The sequence below is a fragment of the Meriones unguiculatus genome, chromosome 17, assembly GCF_030254825.1.
Source record: "Meriones unguiculatus strain TT.TT164.6M chromosome 17, Bangor_MerUng_6.1, whole genome shotgun sequence".
Taxonomy (NCBI): Eukaryota; Metazoa; Chordata; class Mammalia; order Rodentia; family Muridae; genus Meriones; species Meriones unguiculatus.
The window spans coordinates 76,246,894-76,273,711 of NC_083364.1; the positions used below are offsets into that span (position 1 = coordinate 76,246,894).

The 26,818-nt window shown below is 36.6% G+C and overlaps 1 protein-coding gene and 1 long non-coding RNA gene across 20 annotated transcripts in view; both read right to left on the reverse strand.

Moving 5' to 3' along the window:
• Window positions 1-26,818, reverse strand: part of Robo2 (roundabout guidance receptor 2) — a 1,624,501-nt gene that overhangs the window by 637,946 nt on the left and 959,737 nt on the right. The gene's annotated exons all lie outside the window — the stretch shown is intronic.
• LOC132648591 (uncharacterized) lies at window positions 8,301-21,966 on the reverse strand. Its single transcript, XR_009587022.1, has 3 exons — window positions 21,873-21,966; window positions 17,187-17,280; window positions 8,301-9,548 (listed from the first exon to the last, which is right to left on the reverse strand). It is a non-coding gene; the product is annotated as an uncharacterized LOC132648591 (long non-coding RNA).

The following is a 26,818-nucleotide window of genomic DNA, read 5'->3' on the forward strand; positions in this document are numbered from 1 at the left end:
AGTTAGAGTATCAGTCTCAGTAAAGACCATTGTGCCCAGATGTTTTTTATTCTATTGCTCTCATTGTGGAGCTCCTGTCCCCTCCAGGTCTTCAAGGACAATGCGTGGAGATAACTTAGAACTCTTGCACAGAAGTAGCCCATGGCAGCTCAGTGTCCAAGAGGGTTCCCCAATAATAGGAACAGGGACCATCTCTGATGTGAACTCATGGGCTGGCTCTTTTATCAGTGCCACCTGAAGGGGAAGCAGCCTTACCAGTCCACAAAGTAAGACAAAGAAGAGAGTCCTGATGAGACCTGATAGACTAGAGTCAGATGGAAGGGGAGGAGGACCTCTCCTATCATTGGACTGGGGGAGGGGCATAGGAGAAGAAGAGGGAAGAAGGATGGGACTGGAAGGGGATGGGGAAGGGGCTATAGCTGGGATATAAGTGAATAAACTGTAATTAATAAAAATAAAAAGTTAGATATACCCTTGAAAATGTACGAATTAAACCTACTCCATCTTCAAGTCCTGATCAGATCATGTTTCAATTTACTTCTTTAAGTAAAAGTCTTTCTTCTCCTGTTCCTTCCCTCCCTTCCCCTTCCTCCCCCTCATTTTCCCTCTTCTCACTTTTTTCCTTCCCTTCCTTTCTCTTCCCTTTCCTTTTTTCCTTCTTTCTCCTTCCTTTCCCTCCCCTGCTATATTCTCCTCTCTCTTTTTTTCCCTGTCCAATTCTCTCTTCTTGTTTTCTTCTCTCACTTGGTACCAAGGTGCTTAAGAATTCTAGGCAAGCATCGTACTGTATATTACCTGACCATTTCTATATCACTCTGACAATTTTCTCTAGTTTGTTTGTATATCTGTAACATATTTTCATTTTTGTTTCCTCTTCTGAACAACCTCTCATCAGCCAAATTATAACTCTTCCCTTTGATGTGTATGGTTTGTAAGTTACTAGTAAGATGAGAAGCATCTCAAGCCAAGCCTTCAGTTGTCCTTCAAATGCCTATGTTAAAATACACGTCTCCTCAAGGCTCCCTCTGCTTTTATTTTACTTATCTCTATGTAATGTCTAGAGAAAACAGAAATTAAGTGAAACTCTCAAGCTTCAGCCCTCTCCAAGAACCAACTTGCAAATAACTTGCTTACAAAAATATTTTCTATTCCTTACAGAAGCAGGCTTGTACCACTCTCAAAGATCTATATCCTTAAGGGAAAGGAACAGAGGTAAGGGGATACTTCTCTTAGATTTAGCCAAAGGCAAAATAAATTTGTGTCAGCAATAGAAGAGGTTACAGGAAGATGAACAGGAGAATCACACACACATAATCTCCACATGAGCAACTATTGGGCATTGGTGATAGGGAGCCATGACTGAACATTATGGAGCAAATATAGAAAGATCAGGTAGAGAAAAAATTCAGGAAAAAAAAAAGAATTTAGGTAGTTTAGAGGCATCCTTGGAATAAACAGACTTTCAGACCCAGTTTTCTAAACCTAAGAACCTTTTATTTAAGTTGGAGAACTGAAACAATGGGTAGAGGTAACAGTACATGTGAGGAATTACTCAGCAGAAAAGTCTGGAAACACTAAACTGGGAAAATGCAATGTACTATTTCACAAATGTTTTCACCACAGAGATGTTAAACCCTAGCAAATTATTAGGAGTGTAAAATGCCTCTAGTATCTTGATTCAATAGGCTTGCTGGCTTACCATAAATCTAAGCAGTAAATTTAGAAACATTACTAGCAGAGTTTATATTAAAACAAAATTACAAGAAGAGTATTTTCCATAACCAACACATGTTGCTGTAGTCTGTGGGATGAGCAATTACTATTCTCCATTATTGAATATGTCTTTCCCTTTACAGAAATATGCATTCATCCTGGAGGGCAAAATGAATACTGCTTTTTGTTTTTCAACATATTCTTATAAAAGCGAAACATTACTTTTTAAAAAAAGTAAAAAATAAGAAAAAGTACACAGTTCTTTTCTACATAAATTAATAAAAATTTGAGAAAAGAAATATATATTTTACATGACTATTGACAAAAATCAGTTTTGCAAGAGACCATGTAACATTATGATGTTTATACTCCTTTGTTTCTTAGTAATCTGTGCAAACAGATTTTCTCTATTCTGTTTTATTAAACCTGTTCTTGAAAATGTCAAATATTTACATATATGCATATAAATATGCAGTGTGTTGTAATTAAATCTGACCCTTTTGTATCTACCCACAAAGTTTTATTTTTGTTTTGTTTTGTTTTTTAACCAATTCCTTTCAAGTCCTTTGTCCCAGCTCATATCTTTTTGTTTCGCTTTGTGACTTTCTGTATTTAACCTGGACCATCTGTATGAGCATAGGTTTGAAGTTCTCCATTTGACCTCAATGGGCTCATCAGTGGCCATATAAATGATGTACCTGTCTATGTCCCTTAATCCATCAGTACCCAATAGTTTATCAGGAAGTGGTATGGCTGTATAAACCCCTCCCAATTCTGTAATTGATTGTGGCCATAGGCCCAGTTTTGTGCAAGTCCATTTTAGCACACTGCAGCTGCAGTGAGATCATGATTACATTGTCTGTGTCATGCCCAGAAGATTATCTTTAAGTTTTTATGTAACAATTAAAGAGACAGTTGTTCATTAAATTTCAAAGAACAAAATTAATTAATAAAAAAGTTCAAAACAAAACTGAACGAGACATAAACTCGCATGTTGAAATTTCCTTAATAGTGTATTCATACCAATTATAATTACATTATAATACATTATAATTACAATTACATTATAATACTTATTCATTTAAGTAAAAAATAAGTAGATTTATGGACAAGCCTATAGAATCTCAACAATATAACACAAATGCACTCCTTCATTTCTTCCTTTTCTCCTCATTCTGTGCCCCTTCTCACCCCCAAAGCATAAGCATTTCTATCTTTTAAGCTAATGAGTGCATCTGGCTTAACTAAGTAGGCAAACCATGTGATTCTTTTTCAGATTTTTGTTTTGTTTTGGTTTTGTTTGTTTGCTTGTTTGTTTGAGACAGGGTTTCTCTGTGTAACCCTACCTGCCCTGGAATCACTTTGTAGACGAGATTGGCCTTGAACTCATGCAGATCTTCCTGCCTCTGCCTCCCTGAGGCAGATTACAAGTGTGCACCACCATGTCAGCTCTTTTTCAGTTTTAAAAGAAGTAGCTAAAGAAGAAAAAGAAACCAAGTACAGAAAACCCAATTTGAGACTAAAAGCTGAAATCTGAAAATGAATTTTTTGTGCTTACACTCCACCAGAGTGTTCCCTGTTCATCTCTTCAAAAACTTAGTTCTTGTGAAATACAAGATGAAAACTGTCTATTCTTGGTGTCAGCATATCTAAGGGATTGAATAAAAATTTGAGAGAAAAAGAAAAAGAAGAATCTTGTAGTTTGTTGACTGATATTAGGGTGGAATGGGAGATGGAGAACATTTATCTGTCATTATCCGAAGTGCCCGAAGTGTACTCTGGAACCACATTTGTATTTTAGTGAACCATAGTGGAAAGAGATATAGTCAACTGACAGACAAGAGGTGATGCTCTAAGACAACTGAATATGTTTCCTTCCACTATGGTTCACTAAAATACAAATGGGGTGCGTGCAGACCTAGCGATAGAGACAAATCATGGGAACATCTCATTATTGAAGATGCTGGGTAGAGTAAAATGACTTTTAATCACTGCAAGCCAGCCTAATTCCAGATGTGTTAGCATTGTCAATTTTAAAATGTCTAGAAAAAATCATTTTGCATAAAAGTACAAAATTTTAAAATATAAAATGTTAAAGTCCAGGTTTACTCTGGGAATATAGCGTTATTTGATCGTTAGATTTTATGTTTTTGTTTTGACAACATATGTAAGACATTGATTAAGGAATGTTATGAATCATATGATATAATTCAAGCAACAAATGGCAATAAAGTTCTCTATAAATATCTCAATAATATACATAAGTAAGTTAAATTGTTATCAAAATAAAATTTAAAAACAAAAATAAGAGTAAAAGGGTGTTGCCGTTTCAAATTAGTTAAATGTTAAGAACACTAAAGTGGTAAACCATTGTTTATATATATATATATTTTTTTTAAACAAACCTACATATTTGACTGAAATTCCATTTATACCTAATCATAGTATATTCTAAAATTTTATGAATTAAAGGTGACATTTGTATTAAGAAATATAGAAAAATACCTGGAATAAATTACACATCTTTAGTATAATTCCCTGGATATACAATGATTGATATTCTATGATTATAAATAGTAAATGGTGGTCATCAAGAGTAAAATGTTACAGCTTTCATAAAAATGTAACCACTAGTATATAATGTAAATACCCTTCTTTATTTTATACAAAGAAGCACAAAAGATATGTAAAAAAAAAAATAAGCCAGAAATTACTGAAGCATTTATGGTAAATATACTGTGTATATCCTTATGTAGCTTTTAAAATAGAGCAAATTTAATCCACCTCTAATATCCCCATTATTATCAAATTAGGAAAAATATATAAAATATATACCTAATATTTTCTCACTTTTGTACAAGTTTTGTAAAGTTTTAATATAGAGGATTTATGAATAGGTGAATGAGAAACAAAGAAAGGAAGGAGGGAAGGAAGGCAGGCAAGAAGGAAGGAAGCTTGGTGCTTTGAATAGGAATGCCCCCCTTCACATATTGCAAGTCTTAGGGAGTGCTACAGTTGAAAAGATTAAGAGGTATGGCCTTATTCAGGAAGTGTGTCATGCTGGGTGGGCTTGAGGTTTTCTATTTTTTTAAAGATTAAAAATATTTTATTTAAACTTTTCCTCTAAACACTTTCAACTTTTTTTTTTTTCAATTTACGAACAGAATGGATAGCATAAACATTTTGAATAGATTATATCCACGGCTTGGGAAAAATTACCTGACAAAAATTGCAAAGGCTTTCAAAACAGGTATGAAAGGCAAACCTTAAATTAGTCTAAGACTTTAATATCGACCCTAGGATTATTTGACTATTGGTCCCAAAGTTACCTAAAGGTCAAAATATTTTTCTATAGACATAGAATATACCCAAGATCACCTCTTCGGAACATTCCTTCAGAAAGCAAAAACCGAATCCTTAGTGATATACTTTTACTGATGCACTGATTAGTTACTTTTCATGCTGTTGTTCCCAAGATGTCAAAAGAAAAACCCAAGAATTTTAAGAGGGAACAAAGCTGATCGCTTCTCAATGTTACTCACATATTTAGAGTTATACTGATATTCTGAAAAGATGATATTTCCATGAAATTATCTATTCCAATCTGTGCCTATGGACCATTTGAAGTAATAAACTCTCAATAAACCAGTTTTTTAGGTAAATTTCTTTTCAGAAGATACTTATTCCCAAACTGACTCTGAATGTAACTAAACCATTGTATGGTCTCTCAAAATGTTCAGAACACACAAACAACAAAAAGAAAACTGGAAATGTAATAGTCAAACAAGGAAACTGGCCCTGGTCATTCCATGGCCGAACAGCCCTCAATTATTTCTAACTTACACTACTGTCTGTATTGTTTCATTTCTCTCTAAAACTATAAATTATGTATTCTCAAGAGAGCTAGTCTCTTTTGAGAGATAGCTTATAAACTAAAATATCAATTTATATTATAAACTGAAATGTTGTGAACTATACCCACATATACATATATAAAAATAGTCCCACAAAACATTAGACATGTTTAGATTATGCAGCTCAAATGATTTGTTATAAAATATTTTGAGGCTTAATTTCATGTAACTAAGACAAAACTCTCCATTTTACCACTTTTTCCCCACACAAGTGTGTGTGTCCTTTTCTGTGATTCAAGCAAGCTTCCGAGAATGAGGTGTCCAAAGGTGCTGCTTTAAAACAGATACGTGAAGAGCTCAGTAAGTTATTTCACAATTAGAGCAGCACTCACACAGAGCTGAGCAATGGAGAGGATAGGGTGGGACATCCTGGTCCAGAGTTGGAGGAAGAGGAAGGAAGCACGGAGAGTGGAGTGGAGAGAAGCTGGAGGAGAAATGAACGGGACCTAAGATATCACTAAAAGTACCGTGGGCTTTAGGTTTTCAAGGGCCCAAGCCAGGCCCAGTGTCTCTATCTCTTCCCACTGCCCACAGATCCAGATGTAGTGCCTTCAGCTACTTCTCCAGCACCATGTCTGCTTGTGGGCTGTCAGGCTCCCTGTCTTGACAATAGACTAAGTCTCAGAAAGTGTAATCCAGCCCCACTAAATGCTCTCTTTCATAAGAGCTGCCTTGCCTTTGCATCTGTTCACAGCATTAGAATATTAACTAAGTCAACCACACTTTTTTACTTTAAACATGGATATTCCAAAGTGTGTAAAATGTATATGTTAGGGAAGATCCAGTGAGGAAACTGTCCTGTATAAATCAAGATACATAGGAGAAAAGAAAAACAAATCTTTCCTTCCATGTTAAATGTGATAAAATTTATTACATGTAATAACATGTTCTAGGAACATAAATTAAATAAAACAAGTGTTACGAAAGAAAACTTTTTCAAACATTTTGGTAGTAAACATATAAATCTCTTTCAAGGCTGAAAGGAATCTTTTTGTATTAGAAAAAATTTAGAATAAAATCTTAATCTATAGTAACTACAGTATTCCATGCTCTCTATAAAACATAAAGAAATAATTTATTATTTATATAATTAGTGTGTGTTGAATGCTTACAATGAGCCATGGATTTAAAATGCAATAACACCTTTCAAATTCTTTCTCTTGAGATATTTTTTTAATTTTAAATTTTTAATTTTTTTTAATTTTTTTATTTCATTTATTTATGTTTTTATTAATTACACTTTATTAATTTTGTATCCCCCCATAAGCCTCTCCCTCCTCCCCTCCCGATCCCACCCTCCCTCCCATTTCTGCATGCATGCCACTCCCCAAGTCCACTGATAGGGGAGGTTCTCCTCTCCTTTCTGATCTTAGTCTATCAGTTCTCATCAAAAGTGGCTGCATTGTCCTCTTCTGTGGCCTGGTATGGCTGCTCCCCCCTCAGGGGGAGGTGATCAAAGAGCAGGCCAATCAGATTATGTCAGAGGCAGTCCCTCTTCCCATTACTAGGTAACCCACCTGGACACCTACCTGCCATGGGCTACATCTGCGCAGGGGTTCCAGGTCATCTCCATGAATTAATTATACTTTATTCACTTTACATCTCTTCTGTGGTTCCCTCCCTCCGCCCGTCCCAATCCCTCCCTTCCTCCACCCTCTGCATGCATGCCCCTCCCCAAGTCCTTCTTCTTTTCCTTCCTTCTGATCCTAGTCAATTAGGTCTCTTCAGGAGTGGCTGGAGTGGCTGCATTGTCTTCTTCTGTGGCCTGGTAATGCTGCTTCCCCTCAGGGGAAGGTAATTAAAGAGCAGGCCAATCAATTCATCTCAGAGACAGTCCCTGTTCCTATTACTATAGAACCCACTTGGATACTGAACTGCCATGGGCTACATCTGTTCAGGGGTCTTAGGTTATCTCCATGCATTGTCCTTGGTTGGAGTATCAGTCTCAGGAAAGACCCCTGTGCTCAGATTTTTTGGTTCTGTTGCTCTCCTTGTGGAGTTCCTATCCTCTCCAGATCTTACTGTTTCCACTTCTTTCATAAGATTTCCTGCACTCTGCCCAAAGGTTGGCCATAAGTCTCAGCATCTGCATTGATAGTCTGTAGGGCAGAACCTTTCAGAGGTCCTCTGTGTCAGGTTCCTGACTTATTTCCTCTTTTCTCCTTCTGATGTCTATCCTCTTTGCCTTTCTGTTTGTAGTAGCCTTATTTTTAATAGCCAGAAGCTGGAAACAGCCCAGATGCCCCTCAGTGGAGGAATGGATGCACAAATTGTGGTACATCTACGCAATGGAATATTACTCAGCAATAAACAAACAAGGAAATCATGAAATTTGCAGGTAAATGGTGGGATCTGGAAAAGATCATCCTGAGTGAGCAATCCCAGAAGCAGAAAGATGCACATGGTATATACTCACTCATATAGACATATAATATAGGATAAACCTACAAAAATGTGTACACCTAAAGAAACTAATCAAGAGGAACGACTCTTGCTAAAATGCTTAATTTTAATTTTTATTAATTACAATGTATTCACTTTGTATTTCCCCTGTAGCTCCCTCCCATCTCCCCTACCAATTCTACCCTCCCTTCCCCTTCTCTACCATACCCCTCCCCCAGTCCAATGATAGGGGAGGTCCTCCCTCCCCCCCCTTCCTTCTGATCCTAGTCTATCAGGTCTCATCAGGAGTGGCTACATTTTCTTTCTCTGTGGACTGATAAGGCTGCTCACCCCTCAGGAGCTGGTGATCAAAGAACAGGCCAATCAGTTCATGTCAGAGGCAGTCCCTGTTTCTATGACTATGGAACCCACTTGGACACTGAACTGCCATGGGCTACATCTGTGCAGGGTTTCTAGGTTATCTCCATGAATGGTCCTTGGTTGGAGTATCAGTCTCAGAAAAGACCCCTGTGCCCAGATATTTTGGTTCTGTTGCTCTCCTTGTGGAGAGCTCTCCTGTACTCTCCAGGTCTTACTATTTCTCATTTCTTTCATAAAGTTCCCTGAACTCTGCCCAAAGGTTGGCCATAAGTATCAGCATCTGCATTGATAGTCTGCAGGGCAGAGCCTTTCAGAGGCCCACTATGGTAGGCTCCTGTCTTATTCCCTGTTTTCTCTTTTTTCTGATGACCATCCTTTTTGCCTTTTTGAATGGGAATTGAACATTTTAGCCAGAGATATTTATAGCTCAGTTTTTAACAAAAATAAATATAGAAAATGTATGAGTGTAAATAGTCTGTAGTTAAAATAATGGAGGTAAATAAATTATTAAACTGTAGGAGAGTTGCAGTTGAATTTAGCATGGTCAAGGAAATCCAAAGGATATACAGTGGTGCTTGTACTAGAGCCTGGTATCATTACCTAGTTGCTCTTGGGCAAGTCACATTTAGCCCAGAATTCATTAAAAAGAGAGGCTTCCCTTGGGTCTATCTAGTTGAGGTTTGGATTCTGTTTTCTTCTGTATTTAATTTATTTCTAAGCAATACTTTGGCTTCCATGGCTTAGCCTAAACCTCACAAGACTGTGGACTAATTTTTTTTAAATTATTATTTCTATTTTCTTTAAAATGCAACTGTGAGCTGAGATGCTGTAAAACCCCATATGGAAAGGAAGCTGCCACCATCTTCCACGCATCTGCATTGCCATGGCTCCCAGTGTCTCACTGCATGCAGGAACTTAAAAATTCCAAGCCTCAGATGTGGTCACGTAGATCCTCTGCTGACTACTACAGATTTGCCTTCAAATGAACCACAGGAATGTTTCATCGTTAATGATGCCCAGCAGCTTCCCCTGTCATGTGTTTTTAGGCTCTTGAAAGTGGACTTGTAGCACTGGTTGCAAATTCTTGTCTCAGCTGGCAGGCTGGTGGCACAATGGTTTATCCAACCACTAACAAATGGTTCTTGCAGTTTTGGAGTGCTGTAGGGAAAGAAGGATATCATCCAGAGTCTAGGCAAGTGTGATAATTCCAAGATTTATTATTCATACTGAAACCAATTTTAATGATTTGGCTCAGCTTCTTTATTTTGCAATTTATCAAGTTATAAAGTCACTCAAAATGACAAATTTTTGTAATAAGGGGGTCTTCTCCAACTAATTTACTATTAACATAAAATTTAAGGGGAGTGTGCAGAACACAATGAGTAATTCTTCACAGAGTAGGACAAAAATCTTCCATTAGTATTGCTCTAAAATAATAAGCCTTCTCTTCTCTAACTGTATGCTCATGAGTGTTGTCCTTAAAATACACTCATGAGAATAATACTTCATAGCTAATAATCATAACACTTTTCGGTACTCTGTGTATGGAATTCAAAGTAACAAGACTAAAGAAATTAACACAACTCAGGCAGTGAATGAATGGCGGACCGTGTCTCTTCTTGCCTTTCTATAGTGTAAAAGGTGAATTAGTTACTTTATTCTTACAGTATCACACTCAATAACCAATGAATTTTGCTGAAGAACAAATTTAGTTTGTGTTATGATTCCAGAGGGATAAGTGTTCAACCAGGAGGATAGTCCTGGCAGCAAGTTATGGGAATAGCCGCCGCTGAGATAAGGCTTCACCTATAAACACAATGTGTAGAGAACAAACTGAATTTGTAAGGTCTCACCAAATCTCACCGCTAGTGATGTAAGAAGGCCATATATGTATTCGAAGCATTCCAAAACAGCAGTGCCAAGGATACAAGTCAGGAATATTTCTGAGACTACCACGTGTGGCAAGAAGTTAATACTCAAAAGAGTTCAAGATAGGTTTTGTTAACAAATGGTTAAGATGTCACCTCTCAAACTTTAATAAATGTATATGAACGTCGAGGTCATATAGTTAATTGCTTTTTTTTTTGTTTTGTTTTGAGACAGGGTTTCTCTCTGTAGCCTAACCTGTCCTGGACTGGCTTTGTAGACCAGGCTGACCTCGAACTCACAGAGATCCACCTGCTGCTTGCCGCTGCCTTCCTGTGTGCTGGGATTACAGACCTGCACCACCATGCCCAGCTTCATATAGTAAATTAAAGACCCATTTTCTATGGAAAGAGAATTGCTATTGAAGCTGATTGATTAAAAAGGTATTACTTAAAATTGTTAACAACACAGCTTAATCATCATTAAATATTTGTGAATTAAGGTACAGACCCAGGAGAAGTTTTTGAGCTTAAAAAATATAACTGTTATTAAAATATAAATTTCACCCTAATTTCCTTACCCACAACCTCCGTATACATCCTTGCATGTCCTTGAAGTAAATAGAGCTTTGATTTTTTTTCAAGCACTGAAATACTTTCAAAGATAAATATTAAAACACAATTGCAAGAACGGATTTTGAATCCCGATGAAGAGCTTCATAAAAACTGCCCCTTCTTCCGCTGGTTAAAAAGAGAAATCTGGCTTTATTTAAAGTGTTGCACTAGGCCGGGCTGTGAGAGCGATCTTCCCTTTTGAAGATCAGGCGCTAGTTACATATAGCTGGCATCTGGCATTGGGAGAGGGGAACTGCACAGGACGATGTGAGGTTACGCCTCTGCTCTCTCCTTGTGGTTATCACAGGACCCATTCTTCTTCCAGTCCCCCCTATGGAGGACCTTACTCTGTCTTGAGAGAGCATATTTCCTAGCCAGGAGTTTTCTACCATCATTGGCCAAATAAGAAATATCCCTTTTTTAAATTCTGTAAATATTAGAGTACATATTTATAAGGAATATTTACAGCGCTAAAGATGTTAGGTGACCCAAACATGCAGAAAAATTAGAGCTAGAGTAATAATACTTTTTTTTCCCCATATCACCATCCTAGAAGAGCAGCAGCAATAAAAAAAAAAATACTTAGTTTTTTTACATCAGGGTCAGAAGAATCACCGAATTATTTAATACTAACATTCCTCTTAAAGATGAATTTGTGAGGCTCTATTGATGGATTTATCTGAACTCTAAATGAAAGGTGTTAGTGAACTGTTGCTATTAATAAACTGAGAAAAATTATGAGTATCGGATATCACAAATTTACAATGCAATTACAGTTTGTGGTTTTAGAACAACATTGTAACTTAATATATATAACATGAATTGTGATCTATGTGTGTGATTTATTACTGTTCACATGTGTGACTTAAAAATTTAAGAAACTCAGAAAAGACCCTGTGCCCAGATATATTTTGGTCCTTTTGGAGCTCCTATCCTTTCCCCAACATACTAACTCCCCTTCTTTCATATGATTCCCTGTACTCTGCGGAAGGTTTGGTTATGAGTCTTTGTATCTGCTTTGAAAACACTGCTAGGTAGACTCTTTCAGATGCTTTCAGTAGACTCCTGTCATAAGTTCAATGCACATCCCATCTGTCTTTCTAAACGAGGATTGATCATCTTACCCCATGTCTGCTCTCTTGATTATCTTTTTTAAGTGTATAGATTTCACTATGTTTATCATATCTTACAGGTCTATATAAGTGAGTATATACCATGTTTGTCTTGTATGGATATAACCTAGAACCTCTGCTCAGATGTAGCCTGTGGTAGCTCAGTAACCAATTGGTTTCTCATAGTAAGGGGAACAAAAACTATTTCTAACAGGAACTCAATGACTGGCTCTTTGACCTCCCCACCCCCCAAGGGAGGAGCAGTCCTGTTAGGCCACAGAGGAGGACTTTGCAGCCAGTCCTAAAGATACCTGATAAAACAGGATCAGATGAATGGGGAGGAGGTCCCCCCCATCAGTGGACTTGGAAAAGGGCAGGGTGGAGATGAGGGAGGGAGAGTGGGATTGGGAGGGAAAGAGGGAGCGGGATACAGCTGGGATACAGAGTTAATAAAATGTAACTGATAAGAAAAAAAATAAAATAAATAAAAAATAAGAAACTTTATTAAGCAGAGATGTTTTACAATTTAATAACTATTTCCAGATAAATTCACCAATTCACAACTGCTTGTTGTATTATGAGGGTCACTCATATAATTATTGTAAAACTAGATTAAAATAAAAGCATGTGATATTGTAAAATCATTTAAAATATGACCATTAGATAACACATATGTACAATCAACACCGTATATATATATATATGTATTTTATAGACGTATTTTTCATTCATTTTATGTTTGTAGGTGCACATATGAATGTATATGTGTGTATGAACATTCTCTTGTTTGTTGGCTCATCTACGTGGGCAGACATGTGTGCCTGTGTGTGCATGTGGACAGCATTCATAAGCATCTGATGTCTGATTTCTCTTGATTCATTGGTTAAAAATAATCTTACAGTTGAACCAAAAGCCCTGTGGTTGGCCTAGTCTTGCTAGCCAGTTTGCTCCAGGGACCTTCCTGTGTTTGCCTCCCAAACACTGGGATCACGCAGGACTCAGTACTTGAACAGCATTTACTAGGGTACTGGGTATCTTAACTCTGGTCTCTGTTTTTTTTTTTTTTTGCTTGTTTTGTTTTGTTTTGTTTTTGTTTTTTGAAAATTTCATCATCCATTGAGCCTTCTCCACACTTGGAAGTGTTTTGCTCTATGACAACTTGGTGAGATATTAATACATGTGAAAAGAATGAACAGTATAGATATAAGCTATTGCTAATTCCATGAGGACAGTCAATGAGCTTCATGACTACTGTGAAAAAACAGTACACACATCTCTACTTAGACTCTTTAGGAAGCAAGCAGTTGTGTCGTAAAGAATGTACCGATGTGGAAGCACACTTTATAAAACCAGGTAAAATAGCAACAAAGCATAGTGTAGAAGCAAGTGGCTTTAATATCGATACCCTTTGACAACACATTAAGATCTCTGTGAGTTTGAGACCAACCTGATCTACCTTAACAAGATACATATATATGTATACCAGTAATAATGAAAAAAGAATCAGTGAGTAAAAATAAATTCTTATTCTTGATCATTAACTGTTTATAAATATATGGCAAAATTGTAATTGGATGTAACCACTGGATGGAAAATGGAAAGAATGTACCCATGTAGTTATTAATACATTTGCTCAGTGATATAGAAACTGCATTTGCCAGCTGCTAAAGTTCTCCAAAAGAAGGCCATTCTTTTCTTGCTGATTTCTCATTTCAATAAGCCAGTTGTGACATAGACTCATGAAGGGAATGATGCTCACAGATAAGACGGATCTGGCTGTCAGAACCCTTTCTTCCAATGTCACACTTGTCACATTAGAATCATGTTATGGAAGTTAGCCTTCTGACTTCATATGGACAGCTGCGCTTCAGTGCTTGTATTGATGTCAGTATTTATTGGACATTTTACTTTGTAAGCACAAATCTCCCATGTTTAGACATATTCAGGTATATAAGGTCTAGGCCTCAAGGGAAGGAAATGTATTGGCATGTGCCAAACTTTTATAAAACTGCTGAAACTCTCTTAAATGTAACATAAGCAGAGCATTTTTGTGAGTATATAAGCAGCTGTTTCCTGATGTTGTTAGGCAGTTACACAGAACTATATAATTATCATTAAATGTGAATCTGTGTTTCAATCTTTTTCTAACTACTTATATCAAAAATGTGAAGTGAAAATGTAAACCGTTTTACATATTTTATGCTTATTATGCAAATTAGGTGGTTGTATTTGGACAAATAGACTGTATTTTTAGAGCCTCCCTTAAGTTAGAAATCTGAAAGGGCTTTGCAGGGAAGTGCTTAATCATTCCTGACAATGCTAATAACAGCACACACAGCACAGTGAGCTACTGGGTGATGTAGCAAAAATCTGACTCATGCATCAGTAAATTTTCACCAAACGATTCTATTTCTCTGTGTTTGACATGGAAAGAGTAAAAAAAAATTAAAAAATAAAAAAAAATTGTTGGCAAGAATACTCAGAAGTTTTCTCAAAATACAAGCCATCTCAATTATTCATCTAAGCAATCACTGGGTTCAATTACTAGAAAAGTTTCCATCGTAATTCTAATGTAATGAGAACACAGCAACTCCCAGATACTACTATCATTAGAATGAGAAAAATCAAGAAGATTATATAAGACTATAATATTAAATTTTAATCTTAACTCAAAGATCTTTTTAAAATTGTAATGACTGTTTTTATCAGATGAATTCAAAGTAGTCAAATATTTAGAAATTAAAGAGAATAACATTTAAAAACATTAAGGGTAATCAGCTCTTGTCTGAAATTACTAGAATATTATTATTTATATTTTTTCAGATTTATTCTTTGATCAAAATTTAGTTAGTTTATACTTTTGAAGCCAGCATGAGTAAAATGATCTGATCTCAAAAAAAATCACAATAACAATATCTATATATCTCCAAGGTTGAGAAACTTGCATAATTTTGACTGAAAAGATAATATATTGGCTTTATAGGTAGATAACATAGTTTACTCTCTTATATTCCAAGATCAAGCTAACATTATGTGACATAATGGAATTTCTTATCCTTGGAAATTGACAGCCACATCATATTTCTCATAGGAAATAGAAGGTTCCTATATAGTTGGGAGGTCAGGAATGAGCTTTTCTTTCTGCTAGGGACAGGAGACAGTCAACTCTTGTTCATACCAAATCAGCAGTGACACTGATTGTAAAGCACTGAGCTCCCTCGGGTGTGTAAAGCCCAGGAAACCAGAGACAAGCTTCCCATAGCTGCTGTGAAAGATTGGATGCCATGAAAAGCTGTTCAAGGACTAAAGAAAGATTCAGCTTCTCTCAAGGGCATTAGATGGAATTAGAAGAAATCCAGTTTTGCCAAAAGGGGAACACAAAGGACAGTCTCGGGAGAATGAGGGCCCAGATGAAATGATTTCAAAACCTCCTCTCCCAAATCAGGAAAGAACAGAAGAACAGCAAGAGAGCCAAGCTGCTGAAAATGGAGTCCTTCTGAACAGGAACACAAAATCTTTCATGTACTTTATGCCATAATCTTATTGTGAGACTAACTGTTCTGAGCTCAGTGTTTTAGACTGCTAATAACTTGGTTTTGTGAATGGTCTATCCAATGGAAAGGGAAATTTTCTTTTCAAAACCTTTCTGCTACTGTTCTCAGAGCTATTTTTAATGCTTTATGATTAGTTAACACATTTCTCAATCATATAAAATTTATAAAATCATGACTAAAGATATCATATTCCAACCAAGGACTATTCATGGAGATAACCTAGAACCCCTGCACAGATGTAGCCCATGGCAGTTCGGTGTCCAAGTGGGTTACATAGTAATGTGAAGAGGGACTGCCTCTGACATAAACTGATTGGCCTGCTCTTTGATCACCTCCCCCTGAGGGGGGAGCAGCCTTACCAGGTCATAGTAGAGGACAATGCAGCCACTCCTGATGATGAGATCTGATAGACTAAGATCAGAAAGGAGAGGAGAACCTCCCCTATCAGTGGACTTGGGGAGTGGCATGCATGCAGAAATGGGAGGGAGGGTGGGATCGGGAGGGGAGGAGAGAAGGGTTTATGGGGGGATACAAAATGAATAAAGTGTAATTAATAAAAAATTAAAATAATATATATAACTATCTATCCTGCTTAAAAAAAAAGATATCATATGTATTATGCTAAAGGTATCCTACGTTTATCACACGGAATTTAGGAAAGAGGCATAAAGAGGAAAAGAATAGGAAATAGAGATAGAAAAGAGAAAATGAGAAACACAATGGAAGTCAATTCTATGATAGGAATATATCAAACTGAAATTAAAAGTCTATTTTTAATTGAAGTCTAATTTCTCCTAAGATCTTCATTTTGAAAAGCATTCCTATAAATGACTAAAAAGACAGGAATAATGCCACCTTATCTAAAAATACTAGTATCCCAGTTATTCCATAAAAATACAGCTTAATTTGGTTTTGCTGATTTTTCAGTTAGTTTAGGGCAATTGAGGAAAAATTTTAGAAAAAAAAATTTTCATGAATGGGATTTGGTGAGTATTTCTTCTCCAGTAATGCTGCCTGTGCTGCACATGGGAAACATGTCTTTATGGATCTAAGCAAGATGGAAGCCAACCTGGTTGACCTGTTAGTTAAAACCTATAGTTACTAAGAACACACAGTATTTTGCTTTTGAGATCTTTCCCATCTGACCATACAAACAAAGCAAAATGTGGGAAACAGTACTATCTTTCAAAGTCACTGTATTTCATTCATTAATGAGAGGAAAATAAGCTGTTATTAACAGTTGTATATATTTTGTCTACCGAGAAAGGAAGATAGTAGGAATTGGAGGGGTCTGTGATTGAACAAAACAGTTTTACAAGACATAGACCACTGGTTTCATAGGACTCTTAGTCTCAGTAGTAGTTCCATGGTCATATTTTTGTCCATGGGAATGACATTTTGAAACACAACAGTATTTAAACTGGTCTCGTATACCAAATGACTAATAGAATTTAAAATGCATTGAATTATTACATTTATAATGCAAGTGATAGTAATGGTTTTAATAGTTAGAAAAAAAAACAGGGGGATTTACTTCATAGATAATGGCTATCAAAGTAAGCTAGTAGACACCAGACCCTCAACAAACAATGTCTGTGTGATAAATACTCTGTCAACTTAATGGAATTTAGAGTCACCATGGAAACAAACCTGAGTATACATATGAGGGAGTTTCCAAGTTGGGTTAATTGAAGCTGGAAGATTCACCTTACATGTGACTGGAAACATATCACGAGCTGACCACCTAAATGGAGCAAAAGGGGACAGTCAGCTGAGCCCCAGCATTCATTGCACTCTGCTTCCTGGACCAGATGCAAATATGACTGATTGTACCAAGTTTCTGGCACGAGGGACAGTAACTTAAAGAGCCAAACAAGCCCCTCCTTTTCTATGTTGCTGCCCTAAAATGGTTCTCACTGTAATGTGTAAAGTAACAAACATACATGAATAACTCTAATCAATCTAAACAATTTTGGAAAAAATTTTAAGTTAAGCAAAATTATTTAGTATAGGAGAAATTATTTCTCCTTTACTTTCAAAAACTAAAAGTAAAATTACTAGAATAGCTTTCACTACATTCAGTGATGCCTTCATTTGTTTCTTGGAAATTCTTCTTTTTTAAAATTCTTTATTAATTACACTTTATTCACTTTGTATCCCTTCTATGGTTCCCTCCCTCCTCCCATCCCAATACATCCCTTCTTCCACTTTCTGCATGCATGCCCCTCCCCAAGTCCACTGATAGGGGAGGTCTTCTTTTCCTTCTTTCTGATCTTAGTCAATTAGGTCTCATCAGGAGTGGCTGCATTTTCTTCTTCTGTGGCCTGGTAATGCTGCTTCCCCTCTGGGGGAGGTAATTAAAGAGCAGGCCAATCAGTTCATCTCAGACACAGTCCCTGTTCCCATTACTATGGAACCCACTTGGATACTGAACTGCCATGGGCTACATCTGTAAAGGGGTCTTAATTTATCTCCATGCATGATCCTTGGTTGGAGTATCAGTCTCAGGGACTGTTGACTCCTTGTGGAGTTCCTGTCCTCTCCAGATCTTACTGTTTCCACTTCTTTCATAAGATTCCCTGCACTCTGCCCAAAGGTTTCCCATAAGTCTTAGCATCTGCATTGATAGTCTACAGGGTAGAGCCTTTCAGAGGTCCTCTGTGCTAGGCTCCTGACTTGTTCCCTGTTTTCTCCTTCTTCTGATGTCCATCCTCTTTGCCTTTCTGGATGGGGATTGAGCATTTTAGCAAGAGTCCTCCCTCTTGATTAGTTTCTTTAGGAGTACACATTTTAGTAGGTTTATCCTATATGTCTATATGAGTGAGCATATACTGTGTGTGTCTTTCTGCTTCTGGGATAACTCACTCAGGATGATCTTTTCCAAATCCCACCATTTACCTGCAAATTTCATGATTTCCTTGTTTTTTATTGCTGAGTACTATTCCATTGTGTAAATGTACCACAATTTGTATATCCATTCCTCCACTGAGGGGCATCTAGGCTGTTTCCAGCTTCTGGCTATTACAAATAAGGCTGCTATAAACACATCTTCAACAAATGGTGCTGGTCTAAGTGGATGTCTACATGTAGAAAAATGCAAATAGTTCCATACTTATCACCCTGAACAAAACTAAAGTCCAAGTGGATCAAAGACCTCAATATAAAACCAGACACACTAAGCCACTTAGAAGAAAAAATTGGCCTTGAACTCATTGGTACAGGAGACAACTTCCTGAACCGAACACCAACAGCACAGGCCTTAAGAGCAACAATCAATAAATGGGATCTCATGAAACTGAAAAGCTTCTTTAAAGCAAAGGACACTGTCATCAGAACAAAACGACTGCCTACAGACTGGGAAAGGATCTTCACCAACCCTTTATCTGACAGAAGGCTAACATCCAGTATATATAAAGAACTCAAGAAGTTAAACAGCAACAAATCAAGTAATCCAATTAAAAAATGGAGTACAGAGCTAAACAGAAAATTCTCAATAGAGGAATATCAAATGGCAGATAAACACTTAAAGAAATGTTCAACATCCTTAGTCATAAGGGAAATGCAAATCAAAACGACCCTAAGATTTCACCTTACACCCATCAGAATGGCTAAGATCAAAAACTCAAGTGACAACACATGCCGGAGAGGTTGTGGAGAAAGGGGAACCCTCCTCCACTGCTGGTGGGAATGTAAACTTATACAACCACTCTGGAAAGCAATCTGGTGCTTCCTCAGACAACTAGGAATAGCGCTTCCTCAAGATCCAGCTATACTACTCCTAGGCATATACCCAAAAGAGGCTCAAGTACAGAAATTCTTTTTTCTTAATATCATTTTCCATTTCCTGTGTATTAGCAATGGTATAGAAAGGTTTCCAGTGAATTTTTTCAAGTTCTTGTGAGTGACTTACTGGAATGCAGTTTACCAGCATATCTATGTACATAAATTGAGTAATACCTACCATCTATGTGCATATATGTATTGCATACAAAAAATGGAAGAAGTGATAACAAGGCAAGACGTTTAAATTGCTGGACTCATGCTTTAAAGAGAACTTCAGGACTCTTAGGTTTTCTCACCTCTTCCTCCTCTTCTTTTCTACTTGATCAATTTCAGGCCATGCCTTGAAGCCTTTCCAAACATTTTAGGACCAAATTATTATAAATTAAAACTTCCAAAACCATCTACTAGACTTAATCTTTTCTCTATATATCTTGTTCCTATTTAGTCAAGAAGCTAACATAATTTTGAGTCCAAGATCAATAGAGTCAGCAATGCAATTGATGACACAATGAAGCAATACAATGGTTATACCATTATCTTAGACTGTCAGTTTTCAGCAAGGTAAGAGAAGAAAAGGTATAAGTTGATTGTTAATGAAGTAGAAATCACACTCATTAATTAATTGTTAGCATCTGGACAGTAGACAGAATGGTCATATTAGATGGTAAATGACATTGAGGATATAGTATTTAGATTTGGAGGTTTATGGTTATGACCATGGGATGAAGTTATGGGAAACCAAAGTAGTTTGAGTCTAATAGTAGCTTGAGTCAAAATAGTTTGAGTCAAATAATACTATAGATACAATGTTAGATATATTACGTTATTGAATATCATAATGTTGGAAACCTAAGGCAGGATGGTGAATGTTTTGTGTGAGGCCACAAAAGGATCAGAAATTTCCATGTGTTTTTGATAGTAGAATAGAGTTCTGCATGCCACATGCTTCTACCAGACAATTTCTACACCCTCTTCACGTTAAAGGTAAAAAACAGCCTCATTGTCATAGTCTTTGATATTATCCAATCCTGTAATCCTTACACTTTAATTCTAATCAGAAGGTTAACTCCCAGTTTATGCTGGCCACAGAATGTCTCAACATTACCCCCATGATCACCAAATTCACATTGTCCTCATTTTTTTGTTAACTATTTAGCTTTCTACTCTATTCTATGGTGCTCATTTCTTACCATCACCCAATCCCCTTCTGGTCATCATATGATACCTTGAGTAGGATAGAACTAAAATTACTATTTCACTTGAGGGAATGATGCCTGCCATTAGTATAGTAAGTGGATAATAGGAGGGACTTTTGCTTATAGAAGCATTTTTGTTTAGCTCTGGGAAGTTTATATGCCTTTTCTTACTGAGTTCTAAGGTATTTTTGTTCTCATAATTGTTAGTTTTATGAAATTAAAAGCTCTATCATCATCATCATCTATCATCAGTTTTTATTCTGGTCATCCCTAGTCATTTTTCATATTTTCTTTTGTGTCTTGAAATAGTATCAGTTTGTGGTGTGCTCAAATACTCTTCATATCGCACTTCTTCTTCTTCATTCTGCTTATAATTGGGATAGCCCTCATTCCACCTACAGAATGAGAACACCTATCTTGATTCTAAGATTTCATTGTCCTCATGGATTGAAGAAGACCCTAAAAAACTGATAATCCACAACTGTAGAAATTTCCTCTATGACTAATAAATATATTCCAAACCTGAGGTTTTGAAGGTTTCTGTAGATATTTATAAAACAAACTGATTTTTAAGTTATATATCATGACCCAAAGCATGACATAACAAAAATGGTAATATTTCTAATGTTCTAAACATTTCACAAGGTGCTATATTCTTAATACCACATTTGGGTAATGGTGGCACAAAGGAAAACTATTGCTGAGCCTGAATAATGAGCACATGATACTGTCAACAAAACTCTGGCAAATAAGCTCCCAAGATATTTAAATAATGTATCATGATGTACACAAAGGTGGTTAAGTGTTAGGAATTAAAAGGCTGTAATAAATCATAGCAGTAGGCAAAGGCAAATTAAATAAATAAATAAATAAATAAATAAATAAATAGTGAGCATTATGCTGGAAAGGCCTTTGAGAGAATGCAAATCCCACTCACAACCTGAACATTGAATACAGGTTTGGAAAAGAAAAAAAAAAAAAGTCTTCATTTAATAAAATCATCTTCTGAAATCTTCAATAAACTGCACTCTGAATTTCATATTCAGTGGCCTTGTTACCAAAGTGAGCAATGAGGAAATTTGTCCAGTTCAATAGTTAATAAGTAAAAGAAAGCTGGCAAGTATGAGAAAGGCAGGCAAAAGCTTGTCATTATTTACTGGTCATTATTTACTATATACTGAAATGTCCTTAGAATTAGATATGGCCACAAGACTTCCTGGTAAAGCATGTGTCATGTGAAGAAACTTACATATTTCCCCTCTCCTCATGTTTTTCCTAGGTTATATCCCTATTCCAAAATTGTGACACATTCCAAGTACAGAACAGGTTAGAAAATGCAAAGAAGAGGATATCTTACCCAGAATATTTAAACGACGTCCGAAAGCATGAAAAATACCAGTCATATCCTTACAATGACACAAATTGGCATTTCAGTTTGGTCCAAAGTTCCCTTTCCCGATGTTTGGATTGCCCTGTTGGGTAATTTGCATATCATGCTGCCTCCTCTCTGCACCCATCACTATGTTGCTTTCTCATCTTTTCACTTTTGACCTCAAACACAGCATTGCTAAGAGAAATTTCCAGAACACTTGTTTAAATCAGAAAATAAAAAAGCACAAGTGTATTAAATCACTGGTTGTAAACACCTAATCACATTTCTTGCAAGAAAAAAAAAATTTGAAATAATCTTTCTGTTATTGATAAATTTCAGCTAAATAGCTTGTATTATCTTGCCTAATCTATACAGAGAATTATAAATTTTATCTTTTTCTTTTTTTACATGTGTTCACATACATATGTGCACATACATGCAAATACAGATACAGCCTAATAAAGGTTAATTCTATATAAAGGTATCTATTTTTATATTGCTGACTTATTTTTCTATAAATTTTTATTTTTTACATTATTTACAGTTTATTTACTTTGTATCCCAGCTGTAGCTCCCTCCCTCATTCCCTCCCAATCTCACCCTCCCTCCCTTATCTCCTCCCTGCCCTTCTCTAAGTCCACTGATAGGGGAGGTCCTCCTCCCCTTCCATCTGACCCTAGTTTATCAGGTCTCATCAGGACTGGCTGCAATGTATAATGCATTTATTTCCATGTGCTGTTTGTCAAGTTTTAAACATTGAGAGTTTTCATCAAGTTCCATCTGTATGTTGTTGTTGTTTATGACTTTCTGTTAACTATATGGAACCTTATGTCTACCTTCCACCATACTTTCTCATGCTGGCTATGCTCCTGTTCCCATATCATGGAAATTTAGCTTACATATATCTTTGATACCCAATTTTTGTAAGGTTTCATGTCATAACAATTTACAGTCTTTTAAATCAGCAACTGTATTTAAAGCCTTCTTCCCATGAGTTTTGAGAAACAAAGGCCAAGATGAAAAAAATGAGCTTCAGTGCCTAGACTGAGTAAAGTGTCGACCTCATTGCTGTAATAAATTTGGCTGAGTAGGGGTTTTATCAAGGCAAACACAAATCAGTCTCTCCTCACTTATCATCACTTGAGCCCCAGGGGCACAGCTATGGTGTGGAGAAGCAGAAAGGAATTTGAATAGGCTTCATTCAAAGAGAGGAACCACTGTGGTGTTTAAGATGTGCGAAGCTTGGGCAAAAACTGTGAAGAACTTTCTCAAAATTCTGCCCAAGCAATTTGTCAACTTTTTAAGTAACTATGAGTTCAAGATAGCACTGGATTTTCTTCCTTCTAAAGAGGTAATGCTTTCTGGTCAAAGCGCTGACTAGACAGATTGCGGGAAGATTAGTGAGTTTTAACATCACCTACCTGTGAACATTCACCTCAGAAAATGAACCAATAGCTCAGCTTCCATAACCCCTGCTGGTGGTACTGATTGAAACCTGGAGTGAAATCTTCCCAATGTCAGGATATACTGTAGGCATTTCAAAAGAGGGATATGTGGCTAATGATTTTTATGTGGTGAAACTCTTTTGGTATAAACACAGCCCAGATAATTCTTCCCACAGATTGCCTCAGTTAGAGCTCTGCAGAGGTATGCACATTGCTGTGATTGATGCTATTTGTGGTTGATCATTTCTTTCATTTGGTTTTGTGTTTATATCAAGTTCTCATTTGTATTTATTTGAGTTCTATTTATGTTCCCATTTATTTGAGTTCTATTCATGCTCTTTTTACTAGTGAGTTATTAATAATTGGTTTCCAAGCGGGTTCCCTAGTAAGGGGAACAAGGACTATTTCTGACATGAACTCAATGGTTGGCTCTTTGACCCCTCCCCACCCCCCGAGGGAGGAGCAGCCTTGCTAGGCCATAGAGGAAGACATTGCAGCCAGTCCTGAAGATACCTGATAAGCTAGGGTCAGATGAAAGGGGAGGAGGACCTCCCCTATCAGTAGACTTTGAAAGGACCAGGGAGGAGAAGAGGGAGGAGAAGAGGGAGGAGAAGAGGGAGGGAGGGTGGGATTGGGAGGGAATGAGGGGAAGGGGGGCTACAGCTGGGATACAAAGTAAATAACCTGTGATTAATATAAAACATAAAAATTATATTAAAAATAATTGGCTTATTGATATTATCATAGCATTCAACTTGATGTATTTCAAAGTTTCTTTTTAAGCATTGTTATCCACTACATAATCTAATTTGATTGTAGGAAAATCAACTAAGCCACGTTTTTTCATTTTTTAGCTTTTAATATATAAGTCTATAGTGAAATGATTTGAGAAAAGTTTACTTTTAACTTAAATGTTATCCTGAAGCACTCCTTAGATTTAGTGTCCTGTAAACAGTAATGCATGGGCATGAAAAACACCCTTCGGTTGCTTTCTCTAACATGGTCACCGAGTATGGCTTCCTGAAGTTTGAAGATTTTATTGTTGTTGTTGTTAAAAATCTCAGCAAGTATTTTAGAGAGAGCCATTCTAGGAAGGACATTGTTGAGGACTATAACACCAGCAGTCTCAGTTTAATAAATGTCATAGCTGCTTTGACTGACATCTGAACACTGGGTGGAGGAGGAGATGTAATGACTAGTTCACTCCCACTTCCTTTTTTTTTTTTTTTTGACCAATTCCCTTACCTCAAATAGTCCCACATCACCTACCAGCTCAGTTGAAGAGGCCTTTAAGAACTTTTCCCTATCATTTTAATAATAACGTTTATTTTTGGGGGATTATAATATTATTGCATTATCCTCAATCCTCTTTCTTCCCTCTATCCCTCTCACACAATCCTTTTGCTCTTTTTCAAATCCATGGCCTCTTTTTCTATAGTTGTTACATATGTGTGTATGTATTCCTAAGAACACAAATACAACATGTTAAGCCTGTATAATGTTACTGGTAGGTATATGATCTCAGAGCTGATCACCCAATATTAGATGTCCAACATAGACGAGGCTTTTCATAAGGAAATCCAAATAGTTTAATCTTTTTAAATCAATGTTTAGTTTACTTAGTCATCTATTTTACAATTATTTATGACCGGATATAAGAGCAAGTAAATGACAAATTTAATGCCTTTGTTTAAGAGTTGAGGAAAAATGCAATTATATGAGCTTATTTATCTTAGATGCATGGCTGGTGTTTGAACTAGAACCTAATCTCATGCTTTCCCTCCAGATCAGTTCTAAGTAGCAATTCTTAAATCAAAGGCAGCATAATCTCTGTATTTTCTAAATGAAAATTAACATTTATTTGCCTATTAAATGGGCAATTATGATACTTGGTAGTTAAAACAGTCAATAATTTGAAATGTTTATCTCATTAATATAATCTTACTCCCTTCCCCTTCTGGGATAAATTTTGCTCGGGAGGACTTTCTCTGAAGTGTCTCATTCCATGACAGAGATCACACACAACATGTGGCTCTTGAGCATTTTATGTTCTAACGTGATTTACAAAGGGCATGCTGGTCTCTGGTGAACAAACCCAAGTGGCTAGTGCCTCATGCTGTGCAGTGGAGTCTGAGACTGTTTCTGTTTTTCTAGTCTCCAGCCCATTGCACCTTTGCCTGTGTGATGTGACCATTTTCTGTTCCAGAGGATAACTGCTGTCTCCTATCTCCTAGTCACTCTGCTAATCTCTTCCCAAATCTTCTCTTCTTTGCATTTGTCAACATTTATTCACTTTTAAAGTTTTCCTCACAGGATGCATTTTAATGTTAATATTGACATTTTTTAATGTTATCATACTCTTTATACTGCTTTAACCAGAACTGCAAAAAATAAAAAAATAAAGTAAAATGAAAAAGGAACACTAGTATTTTGAATTTTGAAAATAGCCAGAGAACAATGCTTTAAGAACAAAATCACGATTTACAACTTCAGAGCTTGGCTTCCATTTACCCTTGTGTTTGGGACTAGATAGGCTTGTCTGGTAAAAACATCAAAGGCTGATGTCTACTAAAAGATTACTTCCTGATAGCTAAACACAAAGAGTTTGGGAAAGCGTTTTGTTGTTTTTACTAGTCTTAATTGAATTAAAACAGTGTATAAAATTCTCTAATCTGCAAAGACCGAAACTAATGCAAAAGCCTAATGTGCTAAGGGGTTTAAGAGGTGGGCCAATGCTAAAGAGCACTTCCTGCTCTTGCATATTACTTGGGTTTTTTTCCCAGCATCTGTGCCCTGAAGCTCAAGACCACCCATTTCCAGGGATTCTAGTGCCCTCTCCTATCCATCAGGGATTAACCATATGTAACCATCCACGCATTTGCGCTCGCGCAAGCACACACACACAGTTAAGCAATAAATCTTTTTAAGTCATGTGTTAATATTTTATTAGGATATTCTGTTTCAAGAAAATCAGAACAAGTAAAGAAAATGAACCACAGACTGCAAAACCCAGGGAAGTATGTTTCTAAACTTTGTGTTTTTACAAGAAGCACAGCATTTCTATCTTGAAGAGGCATTATGAAGTAATGACTTTTTCTGTCTTGGGGAAAGGAAAAATATGTGTTTATGTATCACTTCCCTTTCCATTTGCATTGATCTGACCCATGGGTTATGGACAGCGTCCTTTACTTGTCCCTCATTGGTGCATGAGTGTAGTCGCCAGGAATGTCATGTCACAGACCAAACAGGAAAATATCAAGAAAGTGATTTGGTAAATATGAAACAATGAAAATGTTTTGGTCTGATGGCTTATTCGTTTCTGTTGCTTTAATAATGAGGTTGAGAAAAGAGCTCTAAGCTCTCTCTAAGCTCTCAGTACATTCATACTAAGATGTTCTTTTTCCTCTTAACCTACAAATAACTTTATTGCTGAAAAATCCTAACAGTCATTTGAGACTTGAGGTAACAGGCACCCTTGACAACCAT